We start from the raw sequence: 23,872 nt of genomic DNA, 5'->3' as shown, positions 1-23,872 counted from the left end.
CTCCTGGCTTCTCCCTGCCCTGCCTAGAGGAGGAAGGGGGCTGGGTTTTGTTGGTGCCAGCAAATGCAATATATGCAGTGTAGGGGCGTAGGAATGGGGGCAGGGGACGGTCTGACCCGGGTGCCATCATGGAGGGGGGTGACAAATGATCAAGGAACAATTACTGCCCTACTAGGGCGGTTCATAAAAAACTTTTTTTTAAAAAAAAATGCCTGCTCCAAAGGTCTTATCTTACTACACTAGGGATTATATAGCTATATATGAAATTTCATGCATATCAGTTAATATCCTGATCCCCACCCCACAAAAATAGCTGTTTACTTGGCCGTTTTCATTTGTCGTGAAGGCTGAAATTTCAATTCAGTGGAGCACTTACTGTTCCCAACCCTAACCCGACAGAAAGCCATCTAATTAGACTTAATTTGATTTTGACATGTTTTTAGGAGGTAATTTGATTATTGTTTGATTTTATACCAATGTTAATGTATCTGATGTTAGCTGCCCTGAGCCCGATTTCGGCCGGGGAGGGCAGGATATAAATAAAAGTATTATTATTATTATTATTATTATTATTATTATTATTATTATTATTCCTTTGTAAAAATATATGAAATAACGTAAAACCATTTTTGCAAGCAAATAAAAATATTTAAAAAATGTGTGTGTTCGGGGGGGGGAGTGTGTGACAAGAAATTTTCCGCACCAGCTATCACCTTACCTTCCTATGCCTCTGGTGCAGTGTGCATAGGAATTTGTTCATTTTTTCTCTCCAAAATATAGTCCGGCCCCCCACAAGGTCTGAGGGACAGTGAACCGGTCGCCTGCTGGAAACGTTTGAAGACCCCTGACGTATACTTACCTCTGAGGAAACATAGACACAACTGTGTCATTACTGACTCAGTATAGAGAAGCTCTGTTTCTTTCTTAGCAGAAGCTTACCTGAGCAAATAGCTTCGAAACAATACGAGATCTACAACTGAAAAACAGCTAGTGTAGGTAAAGGTAAAGGGACCGCTGAGCATTAGGTCCAGTCATGGCCGACTCTGGGGTTGTGGCGCTCATCTCACTTTATTGGCCGAGGGAGCTGGCGTACAGCTTCCGGATCATGTGGCCAGCATGACTAAGCCGCTTCTGGCGAACCAGAGCAGCACATGGAAATGCCATTTACCTTCCTGCCAGAGCGTTACCTATGTATCTACTTGCACTTTGACGTGCTTTTTGAACTGCTAGGTTGGCAGGAGCAGCGACCGAGCAACAGGAGTTCACCCCGCCGCAGGGATTCAAACCGCCAACCTTCTGATCAGCAAGTCCTAGGCTCTGTGGTTTAACCCACAGTGCCACCCACGTCCCAGTGTAGGTAGGTATATCCAGCGGCGTAGCGTGAGCTGTCAGCACCCGGGGCAACACAAGTAATTTGCGCCCCCTAACCCGGGGCAAGGCACATAATTTGTGCCCCCCTACCCCCTAACCTGCGAGTTGCCGCTGGCGCTGCTGCCCAAACGACGCCGCTTGCCCGGAGGAGGAGGGGGGCAGAGAGGCGAGGAAAATGCAACGGCCCAGCAGCTGCAGCGGCAGCGGCGGAGGCGGGGCTGTGAGGAGGGGCTGCCTGGCGCGTCCTCCGTGGTGAGCGCTGAGAGCCGCTGCCTGCCGGGCGCCTTCAGCCGGGCGCTGCGAGACATGCGGCTCCGCTACAGCCTGCGCCCGAGGCTCTTCGGCGACTCCGGAGGCAGCGAGCGCGCCCCCCCCCCCAGAAGTTGCGCCCGGTGCGGCCGGCACCCCTGGCACCCCCCACGCTACGCCACTGGGTATATCAATAAAATAAATACATAAATTTCTATTCTGTTCCCAAAGGAACAATAAATAGCAAAGTAATACTTAAACTAAATAAATAAATATTTTAGACCTTGGACTTATTATTATTATTATTTTTAATGAGCTTAATTGCCTGACAGGGCCTCATCCTCCTTCGATGGCAAACAAAATAGTTCATCACTTATTGCAAAGGACTTGAGCAAAGCTTCAGCATCTGGTGTTCTTTTAACTTCCACCCTCCTCCATTCACACCTGAATTTCAGCAGTAAGGATGACCTCTTTATGTAACCAATGAAGAAGACTTTGTGGTCCATGGAAGAACCAGGTGTCCAATTACGTCAGATGGATTTTGCTTAAAATATCCATCAATTCCATTTCTGAACTCGCTCATGCTCAACTGCTTGAACTGAATGTGTTACAGGCCTTATAGGTACTGGGGGAAAGAATGGTCTGACCATTTCAGCACTTAAAAGACAGAACAAGAAGAGTGTTTGAGCCGCTGTTGTGTTAGAGGTACCACTTTCAGGTGAGATGAAAAAGCGTGAAAATTCCATGGTTGCTCATGATCTTGTCACATTTTGTAAAATTGGAGGGTATTATCCTCAATGTCCTGGTCAAATTCAAACACTCATTTTTACAGCTTACCTGTCTAAGCATCTTGCTTTTTGAAAGGGATGCGAGATTGCTCAGTCCTTGGGCAAATGGTCAAAATCTTGATGGCTTCTGCTACAGGCAGAAGCAGTGAGAAAGGGTGATTTGCAGCAGAGAAGCGGTGGGTAAAAGTTGGCTTAATCAGAAATCTTTTCTTTTCAACAATGCCTTATAGAATTCTAAAAATATAGAAATGGGTAAAATGGAACATAGAAGTATCAGGTTCGGTTGCTGACTCTCCAATTACAAGGATTGAAATATCCAAGCTTTGGAGTGCTTCTCAAGTCAGAACAGGTTACATCATCATCATCATCATCATCACTTTTAATTTGTATACCGTTTTTCTATCTTACAATACCCAAGGCGCTTTACAAGCTGAAGAAATGAAGAATGTACACCTTATAACCATCTAATGCAATAATAATAATAATAATAATAATAATAATAATAATAATAATAATAATTATTATTTATACCCCGCCCATCTGGCTGGGCTTCCCCAGCCACTCTGGGCAGCTTCCAAAAGAATATTAAAATACTATAATACATCAAACATTAAAAGCTTCCCGAAACAGCTTCCCGAATACAAAAATGCAATAATAAAACATAACTTTAAAATAATCAGCCTACATCAAATAAAGTACAGTGGTACCTTGGGTTACAAACCCTTCGGGATACAGACTCCGCTAACTTGGAAGTAGTACCTCAGGTTAAGAACTTTACCTCAGAATAAGAACAGAAATCATGTGGTGGCAGTGCAGCAGCAGTGGGAGACCCCGTTAGCGAAAGTGGTACCTCAGGTTAAGAATGGTTTCAGGTTAAGAACGGACCTCCGGAATGAATTAAGTTCGTAACCAGAGGTACCGCCGTACCATTCAACCATCATTAAAATAGTGTAGAATAATATTAAATATCAGCATATAAAAATTGAACAGAAATCTACTCTTAACAATTACAATAAATAATTTCTAAACTTCAATCAATGAAATAACAAGAAGGCACAGTGCATAAAATAATACAATACAAATTGAGAAGCAGAGACTGGAGGATGAGGCAAGGCAGGTGGAAGAAGGCCTTGCCTGATGAAGTCTCTCAGGCTGTAGAGATGGATTACATGTCTAGTTTGATATTCAGACATCCAAGCAACATGTGGTGGCTGAGTAGGAAGTGTGCAGGTCATTGTCCTGCTTCTTCCTCAAGTCTCCGATCCCATGTGTGTTGCCCTGCCCTGCTTGCATTGTGCAGGAAAGTCTGAAGGTCCACACACGTTAAGTTGAAGGCAGGCCACTTTATCACTTAGTGGAGGAAAGCCTCCTTTGGGGATGGGGATATTGGAGGTGGGATGTGTTGTACACAGCCTCGCTACCCTTTCTACACATTCCCTTTGAATGCCTGAATATGGCTATGATCTTTTTATAACCATCATGTATAAGCACCCCTTACCTGTGACTTACTACGCCAGCACTCCATAAACCCATAAAAGGTATAATAGGGAGCGAGTGGTGCTGTGGTCTAAACCACGGAGCCTCTGGGGCTTGCCGATCGGAAGGTCGGCGGTTCGAAATCTGCACGACGGGGTGAGCTCCCGTTGCTCTGTCCCAGGTCCTGCCAACCTAGCAGTTTGAAAGTACGCTAGTGCAAGTAGATAAATACAGTGGTATCTCAGGTTACAGATGCTTCAGGTTACAGACGCTTCAGGTTACAGACTCCGCTAATCCAGAAATAGTACTTTGGGTTAAGAACTTTGCTTCAGGATGAGAACAGAAATTGTGCGGCAGCTGTGCAGCAGCAGCGGGAGGCCCCATTAGCTTCAGGTTAAGAACAGTTTCAGGTTAAGAACGGACCTCCAGAACGAATTGAGTTCTTAACCTGAGGTACCACTGTAGGTACTGCTGCGGCAGGAAGGTAACAGCTTTCCCATGCACTCTAGTTTCCTTCACGGTGTTCCATTGGGCCAGAAGCAGTTTAGTCCTGCTGGCCACATGACCCAGAAAGCTGTCTGTGGAGAAACTTTGGCTCCCTCGGCCTGAAAGTGAGATGAGCGCTGCAACCCCATAGTTGCCTTTGACTGGATGTCATTGTCAGGGGTCCTTTACCTTTACCGTTACCTTTATCTAAGCCTATAAATTCAGTCTAAATCTATTGCATTTTTGTCTCCATTCTTATATAATTTGTTTCACTTGCAAAATGAGAGGTGGTGGCGTTTCCCCTCTCATTCCAGGTTGCTTGTCTTCTTTCTGTGGAACCTTTTACTTTTTCCTCAGTCTATCAAGACAGTCTGACCTACTGCACGGCATATTTTTCAGGAGCCACTCACTGTGCCCTAAATTCTTCCCATATGTAATCATCCATGGATGCTGTTTTGCATTCAGTGTTCTTTTTTTAAAAAATAGCAGCACAATATTCTCTTTTCCCCCACATGTGACTCAAACTAGGAGTTAGATAGGGCCAGAACAAGAAAGGGCAGCCAAGGCATATTAAATGCCTTTCAGTTGCGTAAATGTGTGAAATAAAATTCTGCTTTATGAAAATCTTAGCTGTGTTTTCTGCACACCCTGCTGTGCACCTCTAAGCTCCCTCAGCAGTATTGGGAGATGTTATCCCATTGCCAGCAATGAAATAAGATTCCATAGCAAGCCTAGCCAACTTCAGTACATGGAATTGTGGAGTGTGGAAGGAGCCTCTTATTCTTTGCCTTAGGCAGCAAACTGTCTTAGAACTACCTTGCAGTCCTCCATGAGCAATACGACAGCCATGAATCATGTTTCTATAACCTGTATTATTCTCACTTGCTAAAAAAAAACAGTAAGAAAAGTGGTTCATCCACATGAAAACAAGCATACTGCAACCAACTGAACACAATCTCCAACCCCTTGCAATGTGTGTGTGTGTGTGTGTGTGTGTGTGTGTGTGTGTGGACTGTTCATGTTGTTCCAATGCCTGATTATTGTTTTCCAAAGCAACTACTCGATTCCAAACTTAAGAATGGTAAATGTAATGCCAGTGGACAACAAAAGAGATTTAAAGATGTTCTCAAGGCAAATTTTAAAAAGCACCAACAACTGGGAATCACTGGCCTGCGAACGCTCCAATTGGAGAATAGTCTCTACTCAAGGCATCATGGACTTTGAAGAAGCATGAACTCAGGATGAAAGGAAGAAATGAACTAAGAGGAAGGCATGTGTGGCAAACCCTGGCCGTGATCAACTCCCTCCCTATGTCCCCACTGTGGAAGGATGTGTGGATCCAGAATTGGCCTCCACAGTCACTCATGGACACACTGTTAAGACCACATTCATGGAAGACAATCTTACTAGGCTATGTGTGCTCACCAAAGAAAGAAGAATATAAATAAAGGACATATCCACATGGTGCTGACACAAATCCCCCCACTAACACTATGCAATAGAATGTGTGTGTGTGTACACACTCACCCATCCACCCACCCACCTCTCCCCTCTTTATTTCCCCCCAACTGCAAGATGTCTCATTCCAAATCTAAATGAACGGTGAGAAACATTCTATGAATTGAAAGTAGAACCCTATTTGAACTTTTCCTCTCCTTTTTTTAAAAAAAATTGCAACACAAGAAAACCTTCAATAAAAACTATTTTAAAAAACAAACAAACCCCACAGTAAGGTGTTCATAGAAAGATTTTGTGCTTGACTAGCCCTTTGAAAAGGAAAAGGGACCCCTGACCATTAGGTCCAGCCATGGCTGACTCTGGGGTTACGGCGCTCATCTCGCTTTATTGGCCGAGGGAGCCGGCGTACAGCTTCCAGGTCATGTGGCCAGCATGACTAAGCCACTTCTGGTGAACCAGAGCAGCGCACGGAAATGCTGTTTACCTTCCCGCCGGAACGGTACCTATTTATCTACTTGCACTTTGACATGCTTTTGAACTGCTAGGTGGGCAGGAGCAGGGACCGAGCAACGGGAGCTTACCCCGTTGTGGGGATTTGAACCGCCGACCTTCTGATCGACAAGTCCTGGGCTCTGTGGTTTAACCCACAGTGCCACCCACGTCCCTTAATGACCAGCCCTTTAAATGGTGGTAAAATAAACAAAGTGAGTGGATGTTTGTTGCCCTGCAAGAGTGCCAGCTTGGCCCTGCAACCGTGGTGCCATGAATTGTGCATGGCTCTGGCACTGAAATTTGTGGGTACCTGGCCCTTTCATGGGGAATTTTATGGGTGCTCGGGCACCCCAGGGATTTGGCACCTATGTTGCCCTGTAAAGGTACCTTGTCTCTTGAGCTGACCACTGCATGGCAGAACTACTCTTAGAAGTTCATCCATGGCTATCAGGATAGAGAGGTGGTTCTGGGGTGAAAAAATACACTCAAATGGAAGTGTGTGCTATTTTTTATTTGCCCGTGCTGCCTTGATGTCGTTGTAGATGGAGAAATGGGGAAGTTCAAACTTAAGTGTGATCTGCTGCCCCCTTGACATTTTAGAAGTCCCTCCAACACCCAATTCCATTTCATCCTGTTGTTGCTGATAAGGAAGTTGTTCTAACTTCGGCGAGGCGACGTGGCGCCAGTTAGTGTTCCCTCAGTGTCTTTCATACTCTGGGACGCGATCCAGAAAAACATTCTGTTTTATGAGATTTCCTTGGCCCGCTTGCATAAAGAAGCTGGAAGGGAAGATAGCACAAATGCAAGTGTTTTGTTAGAACAAAGGCAGTTTAGGAAGAAACGTTGGTGCTGGTGTGTGCCCAGGAAATAGTTGTGATTAATACAGAGCTGCTATCCTCAAACGTTATTCAGAAAACCTCTCCTCCTCCAGGAGGGGAGGGATTGTGAGTGGGACAGTTTCCCGTGTTATGCAGGGGGCGTTCCGGCCCCTGCCCTGCTCCGTCGCTGGCACGCCATGCCACGCCTCCCAAAAGAACACCCAATCGGGTGGCAGCTCGGGGGCGTGGTTTAGCCACTCAAATGCGGCCGCGCCAGCTCTCCCCGCCATTGCTCTGCCGATCTCTTGTTGGTGTATGGAAGGGCAAGGTGTGGCCATCGCCTACCCCTTCACTTTTGGGTATTCCGTTAAAGGAATCCAGCGGTCGTGGAACCTGTCAGATGCCCTGTGCGGCTGGGGGCCATGGCACGACCCCCAGTGACATCAGGGGAGAGCTTATAGTTGTATTTGCATCAACAGGCTCCCCCTACTGGTGGTTAACCCTCATCAGACTCACCCTCTCTGAGTGGGTGGAGTCAAAATTTGCGGTTGTCCAATGCCTAAGCCAATACCTCTCACATGCTGTAATAAATAAAATTGTGGCCTTTTCTAGCCCATTAACCTAATATGCTGTGTCCACGTGTCTTTATTATTCCCGAGCGGGAAACGGGTCCTCGAATCACAAGTAACAATGCAGAGCCCTAAAACTAGGAAAGGTTGAAACATGGTTTCTCAGTTTTGGAAAGAAAGGGTATGGAGCAACAAACTGTAACAAATGGCTCTTTCCTTCTGAATATGATAGACACCATGAAGGCCTTTTCCTAATAATTGTCTTGTTGCTGTACAGTGGTGCCTCGCAAGACAAAAAGAATCCGTTCTGTGATTCTCTTCGTCTAGCGGTTTTTTCGTCTTGCGAAGCAAGCCCATTGACGGATTAGCGGATTAGCGCTGTTAGTGGCTTTTAGCGGCTTATCGGCTTATCGGAGCAGCTGATAAGCGGCTTAGAGGCTTAGGAAAAGGGGGGGAGGGAAAAACCCCGCAGGAACTCGCAAGACATTTTCGTCTTGCGAAGCAAGCCCATAGGAGATTCGTTTTGCAAAGCACCTCCAAAACGGAAAACTCTTTCGTCTAGCGAGTTTTCTGTCTTGCGAGGCATTCGTCTTGCGGGGCACCACTGTAGTACAAACTAGGTAACTGGCAGTGACCAGAGAAAACCTCACACTAAGAATGAAGGAAGACCCCTACTAGATCAGTCCAAATGTCTATTTGATCTAGCATTTTGTTTCCTACCGGATGTCTTTGCGAAGCCCACAATAAAGGGCATCAGAGCAATGCAACTCTTTCTTGAGCCCTGTGGTCCCAAAAGGTTTCTACCAAGACCAGGTCCACTGTTTAAGTGATGGTCACTTTGCGGATTCTCCTTCCATCAAGCGAGGTTTATGTTTTGCCCCATAGCAGTGCAGATGGGAGAGGACCAGTTTGGGCGAAAGGATCAGAGTGATTCAGCAGGGCAGGAAGTACAACAAATGAATCTTACTCTTTTCTTTCCATCTTTGAAAGGTCCAAGCATCTTCTCTTTGCTAGTGCCTAGGGAGCTCCACAAGCTTAGGGGTTGTGGAACTCCTTCACTCATCTGTCCTGCCAGACTTCAATGGAGCCAGCATTTTCAATGGACAATCTGACTTCAAGGTGGCACAAGGTCTGTAGTTCAGTGTCAGAGCATCTGCTTTGCATGCAGAATGTCCCAGGTTCAGTCTCCCAGGTAAGGCCAGGAGAGTCCTCTTCTGAAATCCCAGACAGTTGACTTCCGGGTCAAGCGCCATCGACTAATGGTGGATTCCCTCCGAGCTCCGGAGGGAATCGGCTCCGTAGAGGACGGGTCTTGCCGTGGCGGCGATGCGGGGACCCTCAGAAACCACAGGCGCTTCCTATGTTCCTGTGATTGTCACAATATCTAGAAAATGATCCTAAAAGGGTTCCATGCAATAAGCAAAAATAAATAGTCTGTCAAATTGCTTTATAGACTCATAGAATTGTAGAGTGGAAAGGGACCATGAGGGTCATATTTTGCATGGCCCCCTGAGATAATAAACACATGGACACAAATATTTAGGTTAATGGGATAAAATAGGCCACAACTTTATTGGTTACAGATATGAGTGGTTTGGCTTAGGCACTGGGTAAAACCGGACTATATCCTAACTTCTGCCTGTCTGCAAGGAGTCTCATAAGGGTAAACCACCGGTAGGGGGAGCCCTATGATATACTGGTACATCAAATCACGGCACCCCCAGGGTCACCAATGGGGTCTTGGCATGTCCCTAGCCCACACCCAGGCTTCGGACAGGATCCACACCCCCGGATCCCTTTAATGGGATACCCTTAACGAGGAGGGGCAGGCGGAGGCTACAGCAAGGCTTAACCAATGCCTAACCTCATAAAGTTGTGACGATTGCTACAAGGTAGGCAAAGACCAAACTGCTGGTGCTGATTTATCCAAGTAGGAAAAATTCCTACCCAGCACCATCAATATGGCAGTCGACATATGTCCATAGCAAGGTCATGCCATACAGGTAAAGGTAAAGGGAACCCTGACCATTAGGTCCAGTCATGGCCAACTCTGGGGTTGCAGCGCTCATCTCGCTTTACTGGCCGAGGGAGCCGGCGTAAAGCTTCCGGGTCATGTGGCCATCATGACTAAGCCATTTCTGGCGAACCAGAGTAGCACACAGAAACGCCGTTTACCTTCCCGCCGGAGCGGTACCTATTTATCTACTTGCACTTTGACGTGCTTTCGAACTGCTAGGTTGGCAAGAGCAGGGACCGAGCAACAGGAGCTCACCCGTCGCGGGGATTCAAACTGCTGGCCTTCTGATCGGCAAGTCCTAGGCTCTGTGGTTTAATCCAAAGCGCCACCTGTGTCCCAAGGTCATGCCATACTAGAGCTTAAAAAGAGGATGGGCTGGAAGATCCGGCCAGAAGACAAAAAGGAGGGCACCCCACCCCACCCCCAGCTGTGTCACAGTTCAAATGGTCAGCCAGGGTGTGTGAAGTGGCTGAGAGTCTCGGTGATGCGGGTGGCATCCCCCACCCTCTGCCGGGTCACTGCATGGTCCGGGTGCCCTCCTGCAACACTGCCCCCTGGGGGAGGGGAGCAGACCTGCCCAACATGGAGCGTGAACCCACAACCCTGAGATTACAAGTCTCATACTCTACCAACTGCTACCACAACTCCCATCAGTCCCACTGAGCTTGGCCAGTGATTATGGATGATGGGAGTTGTAGTCCAACAGTACTTGGAGGTACCCTGCCCCTGCTCTGTAGTCTACACTGCCCTCAGCATATATAGCACTTTGCAGAGTGGCCTAAACAGAAGCCAGGCCCTAGAACTTTCCATCTAAACTGCTGAAGCAAATGTTACGATGGATAATTTAACAGGGATCCTGCTGTAATCACAGTGTGCATTAATTCTACTCATAGAGTAATAAACCTGTGGATGAGTACATTTCTAACCTATCTCAGCAAATACCTTTAGTGATGGATCTGCAAGATGGGGACACTTTCTGTTTTTTAAGGTTGAGCGTACGAAAGCTTATCAGAGCTGCTGCATATCATCCTGTACATAATGGGGGTGCAGGAACATGTGTGACAGCTTTTAAGAGAGCCCTAGAGAAGAATTCTACAAAAGGCTAGATCACTGAAGCAGCAGAGTCCAAATTTATTGCTGTCATACTAGACTACTCCTCAGTCTACCAGCACAAAGGCGCCTAGGGAGCTGTATTTGAAAAGACAGCTCCACACGAGAGTTTCATTAGGACTAAGATTTCTCGATAGAATAGGATAAAGGGCAAAACAAAATGGCAAGAGGAAGATGAAAGACCTGCGAGGTGACTTTCTCGGTGACAAAATGTTTAGTTAAAAGTTTGCAAGAAACACCGGGTGAGAGAGAGAGGGAGGGGGAGAGAACTTTGCTAATTGGAATATATATATATATATATATATATATATATATATATATATATATATATGCAGGTTTTGGTGTCTTCGGGTGTCTTCCCGTGTAAGAGTCGGGGTGTCTGTGCGACGTTTCGACGAGGTCTCACTCGTCATCTTCAGGCTGGTGCTTTCGGCTTCTTGTTACTGGAACAGAGAAAGCACCAGCCTGAAGATGACGAGTGAGACCTCGTCGAAACGTCGCACAGACACCCCGACTCTTACACGGGAAGACACCCGAAGACACCAAAACCTGCATTCCTGTACCCGTGAAAATCTACGAAAGCAAATATATATATATATATATATATATATATATATATATATATATATATATAAAATATCTTCCAGAAAAGCAGAACAAACATATGAAAAATGCATAAAAGATAATGTTGGGGGTTAAGGTGTATGGTAAAAATGGGTTGCTTATGATACAATAAATAGTTGGGACAGCCAATCACCAAGCGGTGACTTTTTGTAAGCTACAATCTAGACACACACTGTGTACAGTGGTACCTCAGGTTACATACGCTTCAGGTTACAGACTCCACTAAGCCAGAAATAGTGCTTCAGGTTAAGAACTTTGCTTCAGGATGAGAACAGAAATCGTACTCTGGCGGCACGGTGGCAGCGGGAGGCCCCATTAGCTAAAGTGGTGCTTCAGGTTAAGAACAATTTCAGGTTAAGAATGGACCTCTGGAACGAATTAAGTACTTAACTCTTAAGTACTTACTCTCCTTATGTGTGTTTAACAAGTTGCTGTTCTCTAGGTGCAGCCAAAAAATACCGTATTTTTTGCACCATAACACTCACTTTTTTCCTCCTAAAAAGTAAGGGGAAATGTCTGTGCGTGTTATGGAGGGAATGCCTACGGGTGGCATGCCTATGGATTTTCCTCCTCTAAAAACTACATGCGTGTTAGGGTCGGGTGTGTGTTATAGAGCGAAAAATACGGTAGTTGGTGAGGCTGGGGTTGGTCTCCACCTGACAGCTAACAAAAGTCTTTTCACTGCAATCTGCCTGCTCCCTAAGCCAACAGCAGCCTCTAGATGAATAGCAACCCCCCCCAAAAAAAAAGCAGCCACAGTTGTGTCCATGTTCTTGCTTTTCATGGGTACAGCTAGTTGGTCAAACCTTCTGGATCCTTCACAAAACTAACCAATAGACTGAAACTGAAACGGGGACAAATAGAAGAAGACGCCTTCACCCCAGTTAGGTTCCCCTTTATCACATGCACAGCCCAACAAGACAACGACAAGAATCAGCATATGAATCTATCTGGCTAACCTGATTCAAAAATACACATTCATACCCCGATCACACACACAAAAAAAATTATCACCACGGCCAACCAAAGACAACCAACCACACCCTAAGCCACCCCCAACCTCTCTCATCACCAAGGAAATACAAGTAAATAGTAAGAGAACCCATACTGTACAATTGCATGTCAAGGTCCCCAAGCCACCCCCCTAAATAAATGACCATTCACACAGGATTTTTGTTTAAGGTTTTTTGCATAATTTTGGCCACAACGTTATTAAAATACATAATGTGAGTGGTTGCTTAGGCATTGGTTATGACTATCTGTCCACGCCCCTTCAAAGGTCCGTATAGTTAAAGCTATGGTTTTCCCAGTAGTGATGTATGGAAGTGAGAGCTGGACCATAAAGAACGCTGATCGCCAAAGAATTGATGCTTTTGAATTATGGTGCTGGAGGAGACTCTTGAGAGTCCCGTGGACTGCAAGGAGATCAAACCTATCCATTCTGAAGGAAATCAGCCCTGAGTGCTCACTGGAAGGACAGATCCTGAAGCTGAGGCTCCAATACTTTGGCCACCTCATGAGAAGAGAAGACTCCCTAGAAAAGCCCCTGATGTTGGGAAAGATGGAGGGCACAAGGAGAAGGGGACGACAGAGGACGAGATGGTTGGATAGGGTTCTCAAATCTACTAGCATGAGTTTGACCAAACTGCGGGAGGAGTGGAAGACAGGAATGCCTGGTGTGCTCTGGTCCACGCGGTCACGAAGAGTAGGACACGACTAAACGACTAAACAACAACAACAACATTTGTTGTCCCCCCCCCCCCCCGGACAGAACTGACTTCCGGATTCTAGCGAAAGTCAGTAAGGGAAAACAATATTGGAGAGAGCATGGAGCCGGGCACCAGACCCTCACCCCCCCCCGCATTTCCGTTGCTGCAGCAGCATTGGAGGGGCAGGCACAGCCAACCCTTACCCCTCCACCAACCAAATTTTAACCAATGCCTAACTGCAACCTTACAAGTAGTGACAATTTGCTACGCACTAGGCAAAAACTAAATGGCACCAGCTAATCTGCCAGATGGACAAAATTCCTACCAGGCCCCTGCCCCCAAAGCAGACGACCCCATGACAGGCATAGCAATGTCAAACGCAACAGCCCTAAATTAGGGAGGGTGGGCGGGCGATTTGATGCACACAGCAAAAGAGGCTGAAAAAGCTGTGTTCCAAGAATATATAACCTTTGGGCCAACCCTCCAAATGGTAACATCAAAATCTCCCCAACAACCCAACTTGGCCTAATCACAGTCTTGGCCATCCAAACAGTTCTGCCCAGTAACCTAGAGGGGGTGTCTTGTTAGACCCCACTGCAACACGTGCTCTCCATGAAGAAGAACACGCTGTAACACTGACACAACCCCTCACACAATAAGTAGAATAACAGAAGCATAACCACCCCACCCCACTCGCCACTTCCCCCTCTCTTCTTCTTCTTCATCTAGATCAAGGGAAGTAATAGTGCCACTGTATTCTGCTCTGGTCAGACCTCACCTGGAGTACTGTGTCCAGTTCTGGGCACCACAGTTCAAGAAGGACACTGACAAACTGGAACGTGTCCAGAGGAGGGCAACCAAAATGGTCAAAGGCCTGGAAACGATGCCTTATGAGGAACGGCTAAGGGAGCTGGGCATGTTTAGCCTGGAGAAGAGGAGGTTAAGGGGTGATATGATAGCCATGTTCAAATATATAAAAGGATGTCTATAGGGTTTGGTCTAGAGAGAATATAGCCACTTAAGAAGAACCTGAAGTGCTGTCACATAGAGGAGGGAGAAAGGTTGTTTTCTGCTGCTCCAGAGAAGTGGACATGGAGCAATGGATTCAAACTACAAGAAAGAAGATTCCACCTAAACATTAGGAAGAACTTCCTGACAGTAAGAGCTGTTCGACAGTGGAATTTGCTGCCAAGGAGTGTGGTGGAGTCTCCTACTTTGGAGGTCTTTAAGCAGAGGCTTGACAACCATATGATGGTGTTTCCTGCTTGGCAGGGGGTTGGACTCGATGTCCCTTGTGGTCTCTTCCAACTCTCCTCCTCCTCCTCTTCTTCTTCTTCTTCTTCTTCTTCTTCTGGTAGGTTTCTGGATGAAACATCGGCTCTAGATCCATTCCAGTCCGGCTTCCGCGCTGGTCATGGGACCGAGACGGCTCTGGTCGCCCTAACAGATGATCTTCGTAGACAGCTGGATCGAGGCGGGTCGGGGCTGCTGATTCTTCTAGATCTGTCAGCAGCTTTCGACATGGTCGATCACGAACTTCTGGACCACCGCCTTGCCGACGTGGGGATCCAGGGCACAGTCCTTCAATGGCTGCGCTCGTTTCTCTCTGGTCGGGGACAGAGGGTGGCGCTTGGGGGGGAACCGTCATCCCGCCACTCCTTGGTGTGTGGAGTGCCTCAGGGTGCGATTCTCTCCCCGATGCTTTTTAACATCTTTATGCGCCCCCTCGCCCAGCTTGTCCGGAGTTTTGGGTTGGGCTGCCATCAGTATGCTGATGACACCCAACTCTATCTGTTGATGGATGGCTATCCTGACTCGGCCCCAGACACACTGACCAGATGCTTGGAAGCTGTGGCTGGATGGCTACGTGGGAGCCGGTTGAAGTTAAATCCTTCGAAGACAGAGGTCCTCTGGTTGGGACGGGACGATATGGGATTGAGGGGGCAACTCCCATCTCTTGCGGGGGTGCAATTAGTGCCAGCACCGTCCGTTAAGAGTTTGGGTGTAATCTTTGATACCTCCCTCTCCATGGAGGCGCAGATTGCAGCTATAACAAAGGCGGCATTTTTTCATCTCCGCCAAGCTAAGCAGTTTGCTCCTTACCTCTCTCGCCCTGACCTAGCCACTGTGATCCACGCGACGGTCACCTCCAGACTGGATTATTGTAACTCGCTCTACGTGGGGCTGCCCCTGAGACTGACCCAGAAACTCCAGCGGGTGCAGAATGCCGCAGCGAGACTCCTTACGGGGTCTTCGCTGCGGGATCACATTCATCCGGTGCTATACCAGCTGCACTGGCTCCTGGTGGAGTACAGGATCAGGTTTAAGGTGCTGGTTTTAACCTTCAAAGCCCTATACGGCCTAGGACCCTCGTATCTACGGGACCGCCTCTCCTGGTATGCCCCACAGAGGAACTTACGGTCCTCAAATAAAAACATCTTGAAGGTCCCAGGCCACAGAGAGGTTAGGCTGGCCTCAACTAGAGCCAGGGCTTTTTCGGCTGCGGCTCCAACCTGGTGGAACGCTCTGTCACAAGAGACAAGGGCCCTGCAGGACTTGACATCTTTCCGCAGGGCCTGCAAGACAGAGCTGTTCCACCAGGCCTTTGGTCAGGGCTCAGCCTGACTCCCTCCTTTGACAATCTTTACAATACTTTAGTTTATGGTTGCCATCAATTTTGATTTTAATTAATTCTTATGATGTTTTTATAATGTTGCACTATTTTAGTGTTGTTAGCCGCCCTGAGCCCGGCTTCGGCTGGGGAGGGCGGGATATAAATAAAATTTATTATTATTATTATTATTATTATTATTATTATTATTATTATTATTATTCTCTTCCTAATTGTTTAAACCAGTTCACGAACCAAGAACTTATACATTGACCACTAATAATGAAACATATCTTGTAGTTATTTTTCCACATTTATCATGCTGTTTTTGTGATATACAAATGACACGAGAAAACTTGGTAAACTTTTTTGTATAACATTATTCTTGTTGATTTGTTCTTGTTGTTTAGTCATTTAGTCGTGCCCGACTCTTCATGACTCCATGGACCAGAGCATGCCAGGCACTCCTGTCTTCCACTGCAAACAAGAGTGACAGATTCTTGTTTATAAATCCTAACAACAACAACAGAAAAATAGGGGGAGAAGGAGAAATTAATGGACTGTGCTTAATGAATAATAAACCAAAGGCATCATATGCATAAATCATTTACTATAGAATAAAAGGTGCTACACAAAGCAAGCCTTGAAGCCTTGAATTGCTGCATGATTCCCTACTCCATATGTAATAAAAGGTAAAGGACCCCTGGACGATTAAGTCCAGTCAAAGGCGACCATGGGGTTGCGGCTCTCATCTCGTTTCAGGCTGAGGGAGTCGGTGTTTGTCTGCAGACAGCTTTCTGGGTCATGTGGCCAGCATAACTAAATCACTTCTGGCACAACAGAACACTGCGACGAGAACCAGAGCACATGGAAATGCCATTTACCTTCCTGCTGCAGCGGTACCTATTTATCTACTTGCGCTAGCGTGCTTTCGAACTGCTAGGTTGGCAGGAGCTGGGACAGAGCAACGGGAGTTCAGCCCCGTCACAGGGATTCAAACTGCTGACTTTATGATTGGCAAGCCCAAGAAGCTCAGTGGTTTAGACCACAGCACCACCCGCATCCTTCGTTCTCTTATACAGTGGTACCTCAGGTTAAGTACTTAATTCGTTCCAGAGGTCTGTTCTTAACCTGAAACTGTTCTTAACCTGAAGCACCACTTTAGCTAATGGGGCCTCCTGCTGCCTCTGCGCCGCCGGAGCACAATTTCTGTTCTCATCCTGAAGCAAAGTTCTTAACCTGAAGCATTATTTCTGGGTTAGTGCAATCTGTAACCTGAAGCGTATGTAACCCGAGGTACCACTGTAATGGCAATGGCGCACACCTGAGAGGTGCCAGAACTGAGTTCCGGTGAATTTCAGCTATGAAAAAAAGCCACACACACACTTTTAGTGATTAACTGCATTCTACAGGATCCAAAACTTGTCTGAAGCACTGTTTGGTGCTTTCATGACTCTCTCTCTCTATATATGTGATACAAATAAATCTTCGGTAGAATCAAGTGATGTCTGCTATACTCCCTTTTCATCCCTCACCTGTCCACCAGAAACGCCTTCAAGTGCCCTCAAATCCTCCATGATAGAAAGGAACAAAAAATATAAAGGAAAAGCTAGGATTCTGTGTGCAGCAGTTGCTTATCTCATCTCTCCACTTGTTCATGTTGTATTTGATTTTTTTTTAATCTGTAAAGAATGGTCTGAATCTTGTTTTTGTTAAGCTTCATAAAGCTTGTAAAGTCTGAATGGTCCCCCTGTCTGGCACTTTCTCATTGCTGAAACACATGTGCAGAGCTTGAATGTCTGCCTGGTTCTGCTAAGCACATCTTCTTCTAAACAGGAGTGTTTCAATGGGGAGGAATTAGGCTTCAGAACCCAGGATTTCTGCAAAATAAACTTGGATATGGCTACAGAGACAGCTAGGCAAAATGAACAAATCAATTCGACCTATTACAGTGCAACAACATGTTATCTCATCAATACTATGCATAATGTTGCATGATTTGTTATTGCTATTAATGCTGCTTACTAGGGATATATGTTTTGTTTATTTATTATTCAAATATTTGTAAAACTGGATTTAATCAGGACAGCATGCAAATAAAACCCAAACTGATCATTCCACCAAAGATGCACCCATACAATCTAACACCACGAAATCCAATAAAAACAGACCCTCCAAGTATCTCTATTTTCTTGGATTTACAGAAGCCATTCAAGCTTCTGATATGATCCTGGAACATTGGAGAGTATAGAGTTATCCAACCCCTGAGCCACCTGAAGGCAGCCCTGTATAGGGATTTTTTTTTTTTTAAAAAAAAATGTTTAATGTCTTATTATATAGCGTGTTCTCCAATAAATGAGAGCTCGTGTTGTGGTGTGGGCCACCAGGCCAGGCCTCTTGTTGCCAGGCAGGTTAATAGTTGTTGCCTGGCATCATGATTGGGTAACTGGGTTGCTGGGGCAAATTGTATGTTGCAAATTGGGTGGGTGGGACTATAGTCTTTAAATATTGGTGCACTCTGGTTTCTCTTTCTCTTTGCAGAGTGCATCGGATCACCCGCCCGCCCGCCCTCTTTCCGGTTGACCTTGCTTTGCCTGTCATGGGGTCGTCTGCTTTGGAGCAGGGGCCTAGTAGGAATTTTGCCATTTGGTGATTGGCTGTGCCATTTGGTTTTTGCCTACTCAGCAATTCGTCACAACTTGTAAGGTTGCGGTTAGGCATTGGTTATAATATGCTGGTGGTGGAGGGGTCAGGCTGGGCCTGCCCCTCCTATTGCGCTGAAGGGAATTCCGTTAAAGGAATCCTGGGGCTTGCCATGATTTCGTCCAATCCCTGTTATGGGACCAGGGCCGCCCAATCCCTGTTATGGGAATCCTTGTTATAGGACCGTGCAGGCAAGCTTTCGGGGAGCTGCTGGGGTGAGCGGTTTGGGTCCGATGCTTAGCTCAAATGACCCCCAAGTTTGACTTTCTCTTCTACTGGCTACCGATTGGACCTCGGGATATCAGTTATGTCCCAGGTGGGGGGACAGATAGCCATAACCAATGTCTAAACAACCACTCACTGATTTTGTATTTTAATAAAGTTGTGGCCAAAATAGTGCCCAAAAACCAAAACTAAAATTACGTGTTATGTGTGAAGTTATTTGAGGGGTGGCCTGGGGACCTACACACGCAAATGTTGGAAGAAACCCAGACAGATGCCTTTCCCCTTAAAAGCTCTTTTACAGTGCAAAATGTACAAGAGCCTGTGGATACAAAGAATGTCCTTTTAGCTTCTCTATTTTTGTCCCAAATCCTCGGAACTAATCTCAGCTCAAACACAGCTGAGCAAACACTCCCCAATGTGATTTGTTGGGTTCCAGGGACCTGTGGACGAGTCCAGTGTTGCTTCTAAGGCCTTGGAAAAAGAAGCTGTACAGTCCTTGGGCTGGTCTGACCAAGTTTTGAGAAGTTTCTTAAAGCCATATACAGTGGTACCTCTGGTTATGTACTTAATTAGTTCCAGAGGTCCGTTCTTAACCTGAAACTGTTCTTAACCTGAAGAAGTTTGGAAGAGTTTGGATTTGATATCCTGCTTTATCACTACCCTAAGGAGTCTCAAAGCGGCTAACATTCTCCTTTCCCTTCCTCCCCCACAACAACCACTCTGTGAGGTGAGTGGGGCTGAGAGACTTCAGAGAAGTGTGACTGGCCCAAGGTCACCCAGCAGCTGCAGGTGGAGGAGCGGAGACGCGAACCCGGTTCCCCAGATTGCAGGATTACCACTCTTAACCACTACACCACCCTGGCTCTACAGATGTACTGAAGCACCACTTTAGCTAAAGGGGCCTCCCGCTGCTGCCATGCCGCCGCCGTGCGATTTCTGTTCTCATCCTGAAGCAAAGTTCTTAACCTGAGGTACAGTGGTGCCTCGCAAGACGAAAAGAATCCGTTCTGTGATTCTCTTCGTCTAGCGGTTTTTTCGTCTTGCGAAGCAAGCCCATTGAAGGATTAGCGGATTAGCGCCATTAGCGGCTTAGAAAAAGGGGGGGAGGGAAAAAACCAGCAGGAACTCACAAGACATTGTCGTCTTGCGAAGCAAGCACATAGGAAATTCGTTTTGCGAAGCACCTCCAAAACGGAAAACTCTTTCGTCTAGTGAGTTTTCCGTCTTGCGAGGCATTCGTCTTGCGGGGCACCACTGTATTATTTCCGGGTTAGGGGAGTCTGTAACCTGAAGTGTATGTAACCCAGGGTACCACTGTATATGGAATGCTCTCCCATCAGATGTCAAGGAAATAAACAACTATCTGACTTTTAGAAGACATCTGAAAGCAGCCCTGTTTAGGGAAGTTTTTAATGTTTGATCATATATTGTGGTTTTAATATTCCGTTGGGAACCACCCAGAGTGGCTGGGGAAACTCAGCCAGATGGGTTGGGTAATAATAATAATAATAATAATAATAATAATAATAATAGTTGTAGTTGTTGTTGTTGTCAGAACTGTGATTCTACGATTCTGTAGTTTACCAACTTCTAGAAGGCCACAGGTTTTCCACCCCCTATTTTAACCCTTTTTAAGGCCTAGCTATAGACCCCCCAATTGTCCCTATTTTCCAGGGACAGTCCTGGAATTACAGAAGCCATACCGGTTTCTGATTTGATCCTGGAATGCCCCACTTTTCCTTAGGACGTCCCTATTTTCATCAGAGAAATGTTGGAGGGTATGAAGTTGCTGTGTGACTAGACATGGCTGCCCAGAGAAAACGCAAACAGCATTAAGGCACTCTTGAATAACTTCCTATTTTGTTTTCTTTAAAGCCAAATGCAAATCACCTTTGTCTATGTGAACATGTTCGGTACAGATTACCATCGAGCTCTGCTTCAGTCTAATCCTGTTGTATCTCTGAGTGATGAAGGTCGATCCAGAGAGAATAATAACGGCTATTAGCTTGATAACAATTGTTATGCTTAGAAACTGCAGCTTGCATGACGACCTCATTGTGTACAAACCCCAGGGAGGAATTAATCCACCAAACAGAGTGAACTTCAAAAAAATAAAAAATAAAAAAATCAAAAGTTTTCAGAATGTGAAATTTATAGCAGGACGTTTCCGAGCACAATTCAAAGTGTTGGTGCTGATCTTTAAAGCCCTAAACGGCCTCGGTCCAGTATACCTGAAGGAGCATCTCCACCTCCATCGTTCTGCCCGGACACTGAGATCCAGCGCCGAGGGCCTTCTGACAGTTCCCTCACTGCGAGAAGCCAAGTTACAGGGAACCAGGCACAGGGCCTTCTCGGTAGTGGCGCCCTCCCTGTGGAATGCCCTCCCACCAGATGTCAAAGAGAACAACAACTACCAGACTTTTAGAAGACCTCTGAAGGCAGCCCTGTTTAGGGAAGCTTTTAATGTTTGATGTATCACAGTATTTTAATATTCTTTTGGAAGCCGCCCAGAGTGGCTGGGGAAACCCAGCCAGATGGGCGGGGTATAAATAATACAATTATTATTATTATTATTATTATTATTATTATTATTATTATTATTATTATTATTGACAGCAAAGCAAACAAGATATTGGTGTATATGAATCAACTAGGGAAAAAAGTCACTTTGAGTAAATGGGAAAACATGTCTTTTTTAAAGCTCTGCATGTTGTCAGGGGTCCAGTGTCAACATCTAACATACCCAGATCTGTTGGAGCCCATTATCTTCTCTTTGGAAAAAAATTGGGGCCCTCGCCTCCCCCCCCCCATGACGCCCTTGCCCTGCATTGAAATTTCTGATTGGACTTAACCAATGATTCCTGCATTCAAATTTGTGGGTGATTAAGGCTAAGGGGACGTGGGTGGCACTGTGGTCTAAACCACTGAGCCTCTTGGGCTTGCTAATCAGAAGGTTGGCAGTTCGAATCCCTGTGACGGGGTGAGCTCTCATTGCTCTGTCCCACCTCCTGCCAACCTAGCACTTTGAAAGCATGCCAGTGCAAGTAGATAAATAGGTACCGCTGCGGCGGTAAGGTAAACGGCGTTACCATGCGCTGCCCTGCTTTCCGTGTTCCGTTGTGCCAGAAGCGGCTTAGTCATGCTGGCCACATGACCCGGAAAAACTGTCTGTGGACAAACGCTGGTTCCCTTGGCCTGGAAAGCGAGATGAGCGCTGCAACACCAGAGTTGTCTGCAACTGGACTTAACTGTCGGGAGTCCTTTACCTTTAAGGCTAACAGGGACTAGAAATTATTATGGCTAAATGTTTTGGTCCCCCCCCCCCAGAATCAGAGGTAGCACGTCTCTGAATGCCAATCACTTGAGAACGACAATAGCAGAGGGCTTTTGCCTTTATGCTCTGCTTGTGGGCTTCCAATAGTCTTCTGACTGGAGCTGTCAAAAAACAACAACAACACAGCATACTGACATTTGATCTGATTCAGCCACATGGATGCTTTAGCTGAGATTCCTACACTGCAGGGGGTTAAACGAGATGATGATGATGATGATGATGATAATCATCATCATCATCATAGTCATAATAATTTATTATTTGTACCCCGCCCATCTGGCTGGGTTTCCCCAGCCACTCTGGGCGGCTTCCATTGAAACAAAAAAAACACTAAAATATCATACATTAAAAACTTCCCTGAACAGGGCTGCCTTTAGATGTCTTCTGAATGTCAGGTAGTTTTTTATCGTTTTGACATCTGATGGGAGGGCGTTCCACAGGGCGGGCGCCACTACCGAAAAGGCCCTCTGCCTGGTTCCCTGTAGCTTTGCTTCTTGCACTGAGGGAACCGCCAGAAGGCCCTCGGCGCTGGACCTCAGCGTCCAGGCAGAATGATGGGGGTGGAGACGCTCCTTCAGGTATACTGGGCCGAGGCCGTTTAGGGCTTTAAAGGTCAACACCAGCACTTTGAATTGTGCTCGGAAACGTACTGGGAGCCAATGTAGGTCTTTCAAGACCGGTGTTATGTGTTCTCGGCGGCTGCCCCCAGTCACCAGTCTAGCTGCCGCATTCTGGATTAGTTGTAGTTTCCGGGTCACCTTCAAAGGTAGCCCCACATAGAGCGCATTGCAGTAGTCCAAGCGGGAGATAACTAGAGCATGAACCACTCTGGCGAGACAGTCCGCGGGCAGGTAGGGTCTCAGCCTGCGTACCAGGTGGAGTTGGTAGACAGCTGCCCTGGATACAGAATTAACCTGCGCCTCCATGGACAGCTGTGAGTCCAAAATGACTCCCAGGCTGCACACCTGGTCCTTCAGGGGCACAGTTACTCTCAGGGTCCCTTCCAACTGCACAAATGATTCTCAGGGTCCCTTCCAACTGTACAATTCTGTGGTTCTATGTTTCTAAGCTCCCCAGGGCAATAGATAGTGTGTTCTCCTTAATAGCATGTGTTGCAGTGGGGTCTAGCAGGCCACCCCACTGTTGCTGGGCTGATCAGTTTGGATGGCCACAGGCTGTGATTGGGTACTTGTGTTTCTGGGGAGATTTCGATGTTACCAATTTGTGGGTTGGGCTCACAGGCTTTAAATATTGGGCACACAGCTTTGGGCTTTCTCTTTGCTGCGTGCACCGGTTCACCTGCCCATCCTCCCTGAACTGGGGATTTTGCGCTTGACCTTGCTATGCCTGTCATGGGGTCGTCTGCTTTTGGGGCAGAGGCCTGGTAGGAATTTTGTCCATTTGGCTGATTGGCTGGAGCCACTTGGTTTTTGCCTACTGCGTAGCAAATTGTCACAAGTTGTAAGGTTTGCGGTTAGGCATTGGTTAAAAAATTGGCCGGTGGAGGGGTAAGTGCCTACCCCTCCAATGGTGGTGTGGAAAGGGAATTCCGTTAAAGGAATCCAGGGGCTTGCCATGCTTTCGTCCAAGTCCCTGGCATCAGACTTTGGCCGTGCAATCCTCTGGGAGCATGCGGGGAGAGGTGAGGTCTGGTGCCCAGCTTCATTTCTCCCCAATATTGTTTTCCCTGACTGGCTTTCGCTGGAATCTGGAAGTCAGTTTTGTCCCTGGACGGGGGGACAGATAGTCGGAACCAATGCCTAAGCAACCACTCACAGTTATGTATTTAAATAAAGTTGTGGGCAAAAATTATGCCAAAAACCTTAAACAAA

This window comes from Podarcis vaucheri (genome assembly GCF_965113315.1).
Source record: "Podarcis vaucheri genome assembly, chromosome: 1".
NCBI classification, from domain to species: Eukaryota; Metazoa; Chordata; class Lepidosauria; order Squamata; family Lacertidae; genus Podarcis; species Podarcis vaucheri.
The sequence above is the reverse complement of the archived record's forward strand: the minus strand, read 5'-3'. Positions refer to the sequence as shown.